Source organism: Callithrix jacchus, chromosome 1 (assembly GCF_049354715.1).
Source record: "Callithrix jacchus isolate 240 chromosome 1, calJac240_pri, whole genome shotgun sequence".
Lineage (NCBI taxonomy): Eukaryota > Metazoa > Chordata > Mammalia > Primates > Cebidae > Callithrix > Callithrix jacchus.
In genome coordinates this window covers 36,429,261-36,442,412 of record NC_133502.1, presented here as the reverse complement: position 1 = coordinate 36,442,412, position 13,152 = coordinate 36,429,261, and the positions used below count along the sequence as shown (strand labels likewise).

The 13,152-nt window shown below is 38.2% G+C and overlaps 1 long non-coding RNA gene across 2 annotated transcripts in view; it reads right to left on the bottom strand.

Moving 5' to 3' along the window:
- LOC144578985 (uncharacterized) overlaps nucleotides 1-11,712 on the bottom strand; it is a 63,051-nt gene extending 51,339 nt beyond the window's left edge. For both annotated transcript variants that reach the window (XR_013525689.1, XR_013525690.1), the window contains exons 1-2: nucleotides 11,603-11,712; nucleotides 384-467 (exon numbers count right to left, since the gene is read on the bottom strand). This is a non-coding gene — a long non-coding RNA (uncharacterized LOC144578985). The remainder of the gene's footprint in view (nucleotides 1-383; nucleotides 468-11,602) is intronic.
- Between the last annotated feature and the right edge of the window lie 1,440 nt (nucleotides 11,713-13,152).

Sequence of the window (13,152 nt, the reverse complement as noted above, 5' to 3'; positions counted from 1 at the left end):
ATGTCTTTTTTGGGTATACATTTGCTGGGTCCATGTGCAATTTTGTTACATGCATAAATTATATAGTGGTCAAGTCATGGCTTTTAGGGAATTTGTCACCTAAATCATGTACATCATGCCCATTAATTTCTTTTTTTTTTTTAATTTTTTATTGGATTTTAGGTTTTGGGGTACATGAGCAGAGCATGAAAGACAGTTGCGTAGGAACACACATGGCAGTGTGCTTTTCTTTCCTTCTCCCCTTCACCCACATTTGGCATTTCTCCCCAGGCTATCCCTCCCCACCTCCCCCTCCCACTGGCCCTCCCCTTTTCCCCCCAATAGACCCCAGTGTTTAGTACTCCCCTTTCTGTGTCCATGTGTTCTCATTTTTCATCACCTACCTATGAGTGAGAATATGCGGTGTTTCATTTTCTGTTCTTGTGTCAGTTTGCTGAGGATGACGTTCTCCAGATTCATCCATGTCCCTACAAACGACACAAACTCATCATTTCTGATTGCTGCATAATATTCCATGGTGTATATGTGCCACATTTTTCCAATCCAGTCTATTATCAATGGGCATTTGGGTTGATTCCAGGTCTTTGCTATTGTAAACAGTGCTGCAATGAACATTCGTGTACATGTGTCCTTATAGTAGAACGATTTATAGTCTTTTGGATATATACCCAGTAATGGGATTGCTGGGTCAAATGGAATTTCTATTTCTAAGGCCTTGAGGAATCACCACACTGTCTTCCACAATGGTTGAACTAATTTACACTCCCACCAACAGTGTAAAAGTGTTCCTTTTTCTCCACATCCTCTCCAGCATCTGTTGTCTCCAGATTTTTTAATGATCGCCTACCCCTCACCCTTCTAAGTCTCCATGTCTTTGAAAGCTGCCTGACTTAGTAAGCCTGCTGTCTACTAAAGAATGCTAAAACATCTGGACAAGTAATAATAGATGTGCAGGTAAATAACAGGCAATCTCTATAAAGTATTTAAGTTTTTTAAAAACATACAACATAATGTCATGTAATTATGTATTATTTTTACTTGTTGGGCCTCCAAATTCAACACATAATAAGAATCTGTACTTTATACCCTACACTTAACTTAATAGAGAACATCATGACTTCAGTTCCTGTTAAATACAATCCTCAAAATCTAAAAGGAAAAGTCTTCCACCACTCTAATTAGTTTTTTCTTTTTAATCAAAGTTTTACATAGATCATATTATTGCAGGTAAAAGGTGAGACTCATACATATGCATCAGGCTAAAAAAATTGCTTTAGCCCGAAAGATTGAAAAGGCTTCACATGGTTAACATGCACACCAGAATAGAAGCATGCCTTGTTGAGAGCTCATATGCATGAACCCTTGCTCTCCAGGCAGCAATCCAAGCTACTAGAAGAGTAGGCTTCTCTTCTCCATGGGTTCTGGGGCTCCTCTGAAGACTGACCTTTTCCAATTGCAAATCCAGCATCCATATTCTGTAATTTGTGCAGCATGGTGAACTGGAGGTCATTCACTTGGTGAAGACTTGGGTTAGACTGCGCTTTCTGGGTACTTTCTAGTACTCTTTCACCTTGAGTTAAGACTCATCAGATACACACTACTCATGTTGGAAGCTGTGGCTGAATGACTTGTTTATAAAAGAGATATATCTCTGAAATTAGGCAAAATATAAGAGAAACTAAATTTACAACATCTCATTCAGAAGGGAAGTGGACTATTTTCTAAATCAATTGTGAGGGTAGTTCTGGTAATATGTGTAAATTTCATTGGGTAACACAGGAGAAAGTGAATATGTTAAGGTCTATATCTTTGGAAATAAATCTTCAGACTATTTTCATTTATTAACTCTACAGATTTATTAAGCATCTACTTCATACCCTGTATTGATGCAGAAACCTAAGATTTGTAAAATAATGGTTCCCACACTTATGGTATTATGGTCTGGTGAGGAAAGCAGACAGAAATCAGGAGCTCATACATGCAAAGATAATATTAGCTGTGCTTACATTCTGTAATAGTAACTTGTATGGTACTGAAGAGCAGACAGTGTGTTAGAGAAAATTACTAATAGACTGATCACAGAAGGCTCTTACACAGGATGAGTCAGAACTCATCTTCACCCTGAGACTCTGAAACTCAAAAAACTGTTGGTTAAATCTGGATATAAGGGTGATGGAATGAGTAAATGTAAAAATAAATGCAAAAAAGTAAAAAGACTGTACTGAGATGGTTTCAGCAAGTTTTTCCCTTCCCCCAGTTTATCCATGGAGAATTCTTTCTTCGAATTCAGGTCAAGTCTTACTTTTGGTCAGTTCAATATAAATTCATGACTTTCCTCCTGCCAAAAGAAATTCAAAATAAAAGGATAAAGGCAGATAGAGGAAACCCTCTTTCAAATGTAATTCACAGAGAATGTGCCTTAGAATCACTGTGGATGGAACAGGTCATGCTGTGAAGAGAGGCTTTTTAAAAATTCAAATTCTCAGTTCTGACTCAGATATTCCATGTCAGAATTTGGGGGTGGGGGAACTATCACAACAAAGTGAATCTGCAGTCTTAACATGCTCTCTTAGAAATTCTCACACTAAAATCTGAAATATGGTACGTTCTCTGACTAGGTGAGAATTGACCTCCCCTTTAATGAGGACACGTAGTATAGGGCACTGTCCATGGTGCCAGAGATGGTTCTATGGCTCCAATGCAGAAAAATCCAGAAATTGACCACAGGGAATCTATTTCCACTGGGAGGTTTCTGCTTCTGAACTAAACTACACACACAGTCTATTATTTATATGTAGAAAGTGAGGCAGGAATTCTGGATTTCTAGATGAAACAAGCTTTAAGGAATAAAAATGTGACTACTCTTTCTGTGGTTTATAAGGATGTTAGGACTAGAAAATAGAGCTAGACCATTTGTACTAGCAATGGAGAGAGGGTCCTGGCTGTGGTCTGATAGTAGGATTTATGGGGGAGATGATAAACCTGTTCAATAGCCACCATTCTCTATCCATGAGAAGAACAGACAGAGGAAACTCAGAACTACAGCAACATGGATTTCAGTTCAGTATAATGTGTGCTTTCCAAATCCTGACACTTAAAAATGCCAAACTGAGTTTTCCAGAGAGAGAAATTATAAAGTCTCTTTCATTCAATGCCTTTTAGTTTCTGTTTTTGTTTCGAGACAGGGTCTTCCTCTGTCACCCAAGCTGAAGTACAGTGGCACAATCATGGCTCACTGCAGCCTCAACGTCCCAGACTGAAGTAATCCTCCAGCCTCAACCTCCAGAGTACCTGGGACTACAGGTGCATACCACCACACTTGCCTAATTTTTAAATATTTTTGTAAAAATGAGGTCTCACTATTTTGCCAGGCTAGTCTTGAACTCCTGGGCTGAAGTAATCCTCCTGCCTCGGCCTCTCAAAGGGCTAGGATTATAGGCATGAACAACTGCACCCAGCCCAGTCAATGTCTTTAAAACGGGGTAGGTATGAACCTGTCTGTGGTGTTTGAGGAGAAGTATCGCTGTGAGGTACAAGCCTGGGCTCGATTACATTTCAGATCCTCTCTGTCTCTAACTTTATAATTTGAAATGTTTTATAATTATATCTTATAGATAATATGATGACAAATAAGGTCTATACAGACAAATGGGTAGAAATTCAATGAATACAGAAAAATTCCAGCAGGCACCATTTGGGGATTTGCATTCTGTAAGTTATAGGGACAAAAATTTATTTCAGTTTTCATCTCTCTGCTTCACTAACTTGATCGTGGGCAAAATGAGATTTCTGATTTTTACCTACAAAATGGCATAGGAGGTAGTAGTTAGTTGTATGTCCTATTGTCAGATTAATACAGTAGGTGTATTCATTAAGCAAATGGATGACTTTTTTTCTAAGTTTGCTTCTGACAGTCTGGAAGAAGATTCATTTTATAGATTTCTTTTTGTTTTCTGGGATTTTTTTATATGACATGGAGTTTAAAATAGTGTTGTACTAAAAACCAAAAGTGTAGTAGATAGAGAACTTGATCTCCAAAAATAGAAGCAGCAGTAGCAGACAGGTTGATTTTAAAATTTTCTTCTTAGAAAAATATTTACAAATTTTAAATTTTTATAGTATTTTTATCCAAGTCATTATGAAATGTGCATTTTTATTTTTAATGTGTTCAATTTTAATTGAGCCATTTAAACATATACATGTTGTTTAATTTCAAAACCATTTATTTGCATATTTTAGTAGTGATGTATAACAGCCAACCAAATGTTACCTATTTTGTAAACATTCCTATACCTCATTTGGAAAACTGTTCAGATACATGTGTAGGTGAGATGTGTAGTCATATGGTTTTATAAATAATGTTTCTAACTCCAAGCTGTGGCAGAAGCATATGTACATCTTCAAGGCCCATGGCTGATGGTTGCAGAATGAGACCCTGACTGATAAGATGCATCTATAAGAGAATTCCAGGGACCTCCAACCAAACTCTAAAGGCATGTGGTTTTTATGCAGCCACCAGCCTCTTTAGAACCTGGCTTCCAGCTGGGTTCCTGTGAAAGATAAAAATCCTGGTGCAGCATCTCCCCTCTCAAGTTTCTGGCAGGTGTGTGCTAGATCCAGCCTACTAAATACTGTGTAATTAGAATGCCTTGGGCAAACACTGTCATCCTACATCTGTAAGGAAGGGAGGGCAGTGTTAGCATGACGGTGCTCATTTCTTTAACATCCCATGCTTATAGACCCAAACATAGCTGCCTGAAGGGCCTGTGTTTGATGCATAAACTATAGGAGGACCTCAGAAATGAGTCTAATTATATCAGTATCTGAATACTTTGTGGAGGCAAGATGCATTATTCATAATCAGGACTGCACCTCTGTATAAGGAAAAATAGTCCATCATATGTACTGCCACTTTTTAAATAGCGCTTGTCAATTTTTATGTTTATTGTGTTTATTATCTGCCTTCCTAACACTGGAATGTCAGTTGCTAGAAGGCAAAGACATTTTTTTCTGTTTGTTAGTGATGGAGCCATAACTACTTGAACAAAGCCTGGCACAAAGTTGGGGATGAAGGAATAAATAAATGAATATTAGCTTTTAATATGAACCATGAAATTAGGTTTGTTGTAGGCAAACCATGTGTGTTTTAAACTATTATATCCAATGTAATCAAATGAGGGAAGCATCTTTTTCCTAAACTTTGTATTGGTTATTATCAGATAATCAAACATCACCAAGAAAGTGAGAGAAAAGGGCAATATACTGTTTGTGGAAACTGTCGATCTGAAGAACTCCAAATTCCTACAAGAGAATTGAATTTGAAGATGCCCAGCCTGGAGTATGTGTATATTTTCGGTGATTACTGCATTAAAAAAATGAATGATGACATAAAATTATATCAATAAGATGTCACTTCATAAGGACTTGATTGCTAACCTCAGCCTGTAATTATTTTCATAGCTAACATTGTCACATCATATCTACAAGTTAGTCTATCTTTTTTTATATACACAGCAGGTACAATTTTGAATTTTGGTTTTTAACTTTGTTAAAAACCTTTGCTTTCCCTTTAGAGAGAAAAAAACATATTACTGCAACTAAGAATAAGAACCTAAAATGTCCATAAATTTCTAAAAGAATGGCATGTGCATTATTACTATTTAAACATAATTTAGGATTAAACCTATTGTTATTAGCATTTCAGACTATTTGTTGTGTTTGTAAATAGTCACTGTTCTGAATAAAATAGCTATAAAAGTAAATATCTCTTTCTTACAAATATGTTCGTAGTCCCATAACCACAAATAATATATATTTGTTCATTGTTTGACTTCAGATTTCTCTCTTAAAGTCAAACAATAGACAAATATATATTGCTTATCATATTATCCCTCAGTTTTATCCTTTGTCTCCTCTGGTCCTCACCTCATTCTCTTATACATTTCCTTACAAGTATGATTAAAAACACACATCTTTAATGGCTCAGAAGAAACAGGAATTATCTGAAATATCTAAAAGAACTTAACGTACAGCCAGGCTAGCTATTTTAATTTAAAGAAGCTAAAGGCCAGAGAAATGAAGGGCCAAAGGTTGTGCAGCTACTTCATGATAAGATGGCCCTGAGGTGTCCCCGTTTTTTGGCAAAGGTTAATTTCCTTTGCTTTTCCTTGGTGACCCCTCGGCATTTAGCTGAAAATATGAAGGGAGCTGAATTAATACTGATTGGTTTACACTGAGCTGAGTTAGAATACATTCCTTTGCATCTTATATGGAATTAAAAATAGTCAACCTGTTTATTAGCAATCTGAAAAACATCTTTAGAGGCCATGCATGGATGTGGTGTTAAGCATAGATACAGCATGATTAAGGAATGGGAATATTTATTGCTAGACAAACTGCCGAAATATAGATACCAGTGCATTTTCCCAGTTAATTATTGATGGTCAGGAGCAATCACAGGAGACAGAATGAACATCAGAAGGGGGATAAAAGGATTAGAAAAATTACAACTGGTCACCATAGAACTTTCAAGCAAGCAAGCAAGCAGAACTTTATACAAAAAGAGATTAACAATTTGAATGAAGTTGGTGGGAACAGTTTTAACATTTACTCTTCACCATTTGTGTAAGTGGACTGACATGTTTGCTTATTAATTCTATTCCTTTAGACTTCTTTCTAGTCTGTTCCAGCAATAGAATTGCATACTCTAGTTTTGCAATTTTATTTTTTGGGACTTTCAAGCTAGAAGGCTACATTTTAATCTCTTTTTAAATTGAGTAATCATTTGCATTATATATTGATATATATTATTTCAAGTTTTATAAGGCAATGAGGGATTTGGAGGTTTGTCTGCTGATGTTCACACTTCTTTATAAAACTGTAGAAGTGACCAAAAGCTTTAGTTCCTAAGCTTTACACACAGGCAAATACAAGTCCAGGAATGCTTTGTATAAAGAGATTTTTTTCCTAACTGCAGTTGCATCTGTGTGGTGAGGACTGATTGACTGAGGGAAAGAGAATAGCTCCCCCAGCTCATTGCAATCCCCAGAGAGATCTCAGCTTGCATCTAGGAGGTCACAACTCCTTGATGGTCCGATTGTGACTTGACACAGGAGGCTGATGAAGAAAGAGCAAGGTGATCCCCCGAGGGCCTGCAGCACAGCTCAGGACATTTCTTCTAATGTATAAAAACACAAGAAAATGTCACTTTATTTGCTTTCAATGTGACTCTGTGCCAAGAAATTGAGGTGAAATCTGATAAACTTTTTATGCATAAACATCTGCCCGGAATTATTTTCTAGTAGATTTATTTTCTAATTTGAACAAAAGTTCTAACAGGGCATTTGACAGCAGTTGCTTTGAAATAGAATTTGTTTGGGAAGTAGAAATTTTGGTACAATTCATTCATTTGACAAATATTTTCTGGATTCTTTTACTATAAAGGGATAGAGAAATGAATGAGATAACACTCTTATAAAGAGATTTCGCTGTAGTGCTGTCTGTAATGTTTTAGAACGCAGTTGGTATTGTAAAATAGGGAAAATAGAACCGATCATTTTTGGTGCTAAAATGTCTTCAGTGACAACGGGATAAATTTTCACATAACATTTTAAACTAAACCATGAAAAGAGAACACAATATTTGGAATATTGTGTATACTTATTCCTCCCTTTCATTTCTTCTTGCCTTGCCTTTCTTCCCTGCTTGCTTGTAGCTCTAGCTTTTAAGCCATCTTTAATTCCTTCTACTTTGTGCTCTTGGGAGGGTCTGCACTTTGAAAATACTTGACATTCAGGAAAATACACTTTATATGTTAAAAATCAATGGTGACACAATATTTACAGCCCAAAGGCCAAACATTTGGAGTTTCTTTATAGAGAGTAAGTGCTCAGAGACCAGCTTTGTGCTACTAAGCTATAGACATCAAAGAATAATAATACAGCGGTTTTCAACTTGATGGCCCGAATGGGCTTTAGCCCAGTGAAGTGAAGTATTGAGCTATTTCACAGATCTGTAATAGAGAGCCGGTATGGGAATCCTTATTTTATCTTAATTACTAAGGAGCCCTTTATGTCTCAGAAGTCCCCATGTTTTGTTTCAAAACTTCTATCTGGAGAGTTTATAGACTGTGTCTACAAAAGAATGACAATACTTTGAATTAGGTTTTAAGAAGATTCAAAGTGCAGCCAGAAGGGGAATTCTTTTGCTAGTCCCTAGTACATTGCAGTGTTTCAAAGAAAGCTCATGGTAGGTCTGTGATATAGTAGAAAGAAAAGAAAATGTATTCGTCGGCAACTCCCATGCAACCTAGCAAGTTTAATTTTCTTGGGTTAAGCATACACCTGCAAACAGAAACACACGTGTACACATGCACACACACTCACCCCGAAGCATTTATTAGCTCATTAGAAGCTGCATTATGTGTCTGGGTGAAGAGTATTATTTGGTGTGTACATTTGACCCTTCATTGTTATTAGTTGCTCTTTAGCAGAAAGCCTCTCAGCAGAAAGAGTGAGGATGGCAATAACTATTACTAAGCTAATAATAATTACCAGGACCAAACATGGTTATTGATGTCTTCTCTATTTTTCATATGTGTGTGCTCTGGGTAATACTGATATGCTACTTCTGTTATTGGGCATGAACTTTCTGTGACCTATCATTTATCATCGAATGAAGTTCAGCCCAGCCTAATAGTTACATTACGTAACAGAGCTTTCTAGTGGTAAAAGGAATCCACTTAAACCACTGATGTGCTAGGGTTTCATACGGGGTGTAGAGTGTTCATTCTCTTTACTTGTAAAAGAGACTTGGAGGGGCCTATCTGAGCATTCACCTTGGAAAAGACTGTTGATGAAGCCAGACAGCGCTGATAAAGAATAACTCTGGGAATCACTCCAAGCCTGCAAAACCTGGAGCATTTAGGAAAGAGGATCCATTCAAAGTGTCAGAAATATAACCATCAGAGAAAGGATCTAGAGATTTTCTAGTACATTTTCCCCTCATTTTTTGGATGATGAAGTTGACAGTCTCAAGGTCACACATCTTACTCATGCCTTTTTCACCAAACTACAATGTCTCTCGGGGGGGCAGGAAGGACATGACCTATATAATCAATGTCTCTGGGACATCTAGTATACAATTGCCACTGATCACTGCCAAGCCAGGAGGTGTGATTTTTAGGTCCCTCCCTCAAAAATCATAGTGGAGAGTACATTAGCAAGGAAGCAGCTGGCTCTGGGGTGAGGTGGAACTGCTTCCCAGGCATTCAGATCATATAGTCATAGCATATGGGGGTCTTGGATTGGCTTCACAAAGAACCCATCAGCAGCTATATCCCACTCTTCTATGGAGATGGATGGTACACCTACTGTGCTAGTGTGTGTGGGTGAATGCTCTGTCACCAGAAGACCTATGGAAACTATTAAAACTACACATATATGAAGATGGTTTTTTTGGGATGGCCGTAGGCATCATGGACACGTCTTTGTGTTGCTTCCCTGGATGCTGGTGTTAGCTTATGTTCTGAACCTTGGGAAGGTTTTATTCCAGCAGGCTTTGAATGTCTAGGTCCCTGGAGTCCAGAGGCCAGAAGCACTTGCCAATGGGTACAAGCAAGAAAGTAGCAAGCAATTCAGAGGCCTCTGTGCAGAAGGCAAAGCATCTGCAGCCCTCAGGTTCATCTTAAGGAGTCTCCTGAAGGCACTCCCGGACAATCTGGAAGGTTGGGGGAGGGGTGAGGATCTAACCATTGGGAGTAAAACTTCATAGCTAGAAAACTGCATTCATTTACTATCACTGTCATAACAAACTGGGCACCTTAAGCAACAGAAATAATCTATTTATTTATTTTTAAATAACAGGTAATTGCATATATTTATGGGGCACAATGTGATGTTTTGATATGTGTTTATATTGCATAATGGTTAAATCATCACACATGACTGACATATCCATCATTCCACATACTCATCCATTTTTTGTAGTGGAAACACTTAAAATCTCCTTCTTTAGCAATTTTGAAACTTATAATACATTAGGGATTTTTAAAACTTTTTTTATATTATACTTTAAGTTCTGGGATGCTTTTGCAGAATGTGCAGGTTTGTGACATAGGTATACATGTGCCATGATGGTTTGCTGCACCCATCAACCTGTCATCTACATTATGTATTTCTCCTAATGCTATCCCAACCCCAGCCCCCAATCCTATGACAGGCCTTGGTGTGTGATGTTCCCCTCCCTGTGTCCATGTGTTCTCATTGTTCAACTCCCACTTATGAGTGAGAAAATGTGGTGTTTGTTTTTCTGTTTCTGGGTTAGTTTGCTGAGAAAGATGGTTTCCAGTTTCATCCATGTCCCTGCAAATGACATGAATTCATCCTTTTCTATGACCACATAGTATTCCATGGTGGATATGTGCCATATTTTCTTTATTCAGTCTATCATTGATGGGCATTTGGATTGATTCCAAATCTTTGCTATTGTGAACAGTGCTGCAATAAACATACATGTGCATGTGCCTTTATAGTAGAATGATTTATAATCCTTTGGGTATATACCTAGTAATGGGATTGCCAGGTCAAATGGTATTTCTGGTTCTAGATCCTTGAGGAATATTATGGGCACCATGCTGTGTAATCGATCTTTAAAACTTATTCCTCCTGTCTAACTGAGGTTTTATATTCTTTGAACAACATCTTCCCATCTCCTTCCACCCTACAGCCTCTGGTAACCACAATTCCATTTTCTACTTCTATGAGTTTGACTTTTGTAGATTCCACATATAAGTGAAATCATGCAGTCTTTGTATTTCTATGCCTGACTTATTTGTCTTAACATACGATCCTTCAAGTTCATCCATAAAACTACAGAAACTTATTGTCTCACAGTTCTGCAAGCTGGAAGTCTGAGATTAAAGTATCAGGAGGGTTTGTTCCTTCTGTGAAGGAAGGGTCTGTCCCAAGCCTCTCTTCTTGGCATGAAGACAGCCATCTCCCGTGACTCTTCATAACACCTTCTCTCTATGTGTGTGCCCCACAGTTCCCCTTTTCCTCCTAAGGACTAGCCATTTGAGATTAGGGTCTTCTGCTTCCAATGGCCTCATTTTAACTTGGTTACTTTTCTGAAGACCGTATTTCCAAATAAGGTTACATTCTAAGTTACTGGGAGTTAGGATTTCAAAATATGTGGGGAGGAGGGATGCAATTCCATCCATAACAGGAACCTTTCCCTGAAATCCCTGAGGTTCATTTCTATGGCTGATGGCTAGAGGCCATGTTTGGATTCCAGAGACATTCTTGAATGTGTGTGTGAGTGCATGTCGTGCATGTGTGTGTGTGTACATGGATGTGCACTAGCTGCCTTCTTCCTTAGGATGGGGTTCATGGTTAGTCTGTATTCTTCCACAGCTTTCACCCATCTGAAAGCATATCAGTTTCCTTTTTCAAAATGGAAAGCTATCTTTTTTTCTCCATGTCTCCACAACACTCCCCGCCCCACTCTCCTTTTCCCTCCTACTACATGTCTTAGGCTATTCAGGCTACTAGAACAAAATACTATAAACTGCATAACTCATATACATCAAAAATGTATTTCTTACAGTTCTGGAGGCTGCAAAGGCCAAGATCAGGAAGCCAGCATACTCCAAGTCTGGTAGGGGCCTCCTTCCTAGTTAATAGATGCTGCCTTCTTGCTGTGTCCACACCTGGTGGAAGGGGCTAGCTCTCTGGGGTCCTTCTTATAAGGGCACTAATCCCATTTGTGACATAATCACCTCCCCAAGCCCCCCTCCCAGTATCATCACTTTGGGGATTATGACTTCAACGTAAGAATTTGGGGGGACACAAATATTCAGACCACAGCCTCACCTTTTTTCTCTGACTTCCCTCACTTTTTTTTTTTTTTGTGAGGGAGAGTGTCTCTCTCTGTTGCCCAGGCTAGAGTGCAGTGGTACAATCTCAGCTTACTGCTACCTCCATCTCCCAGGTTCAAGAGAGTTTCATGCCTCAGCATCCTGAGTAGCTGGGATTACAGGTGTGTGCCACCACACCTGGCTGATTTTGATAATTTTTGTAGAGATAGGGTTTCACCATCTTGACCAGGCTGGTCTCAAACTCCTGATCTCAGGTGATCCACCCCTCTTAGCCTCCCAAAGTGCTGGGATTACAGGCATAAGCCAACGCACCTAGCCACCTTACTTCCTTTTTACTGTATCCACATCGTGCTGTTTGCTTATTGATTCTTTCACTGTCCCTTATATCCCTTCTACTTTCATCATCATAATTTTTAAATGTTTCTTCATTTACTAACATTACATTCCTATTGGCTCAGATCATTTTCTTTAGATTTCAGCCTCCTTTAAGTATTTTTTTCTCCATGGGTGTCAGAAAGTATGAAGCAAAGACCTAAAAAATGCTTATTCACTTATGTGACTGGATTGTGAAATATTTATTCTTTCTACTGGAGTGTTGTCTGTCCTAGGTTTTAACTATCCAGAGAGTAACCTCCCACCATGAGTTGATTATCTGTTAACAAATGCATTTCATTATCAATGGTTTGAAGCCTTGAAGATTTTGAAAAGAAGCTTAAAACAAGTTTAGAAAGAGGATTGTTCATCCTGAGACTTCACTTGAGTTCACCCATCACTAGAGTTGAAAAAATAGATACCACAGACTTGCTTGGCTTCCAGAGAAATGCTACCTTCATGTCATACTATTAGAAAAAAGCAGAAATAATTATTGGATTTTTTTTCATCCATTATTTTTCCTTCTGTCTCTCCTTTTTAGCTCCTTAAGCTGGTGTTCCATGATATATTGCTGGTAAATATTTAATTTCCATTCTAAGATATGTGTTTTGCATTTTCGCATTACCCTCCTCCTCATGGTGATGCGTAATATATGTGTGCCGGTGTCAGTGAGTGTGTACTGTAGGTACTGTCTTTATCATAAAAGATAATATATACATTAGATTTCCTGTAATGGAGAACTTCCTCGCCTGCTTCTTAATGAGAGGTGCTGATGTGAAATGACCCTAGCTTTCCTAAACACACAGCAATCTAATTTGAACCTGTATGCCAATTACAGGCCTCTGTGGAGCACTTTATGGTGAAACAATCACGTCACAATAGGATTAGAACACTATGCCCCAGGA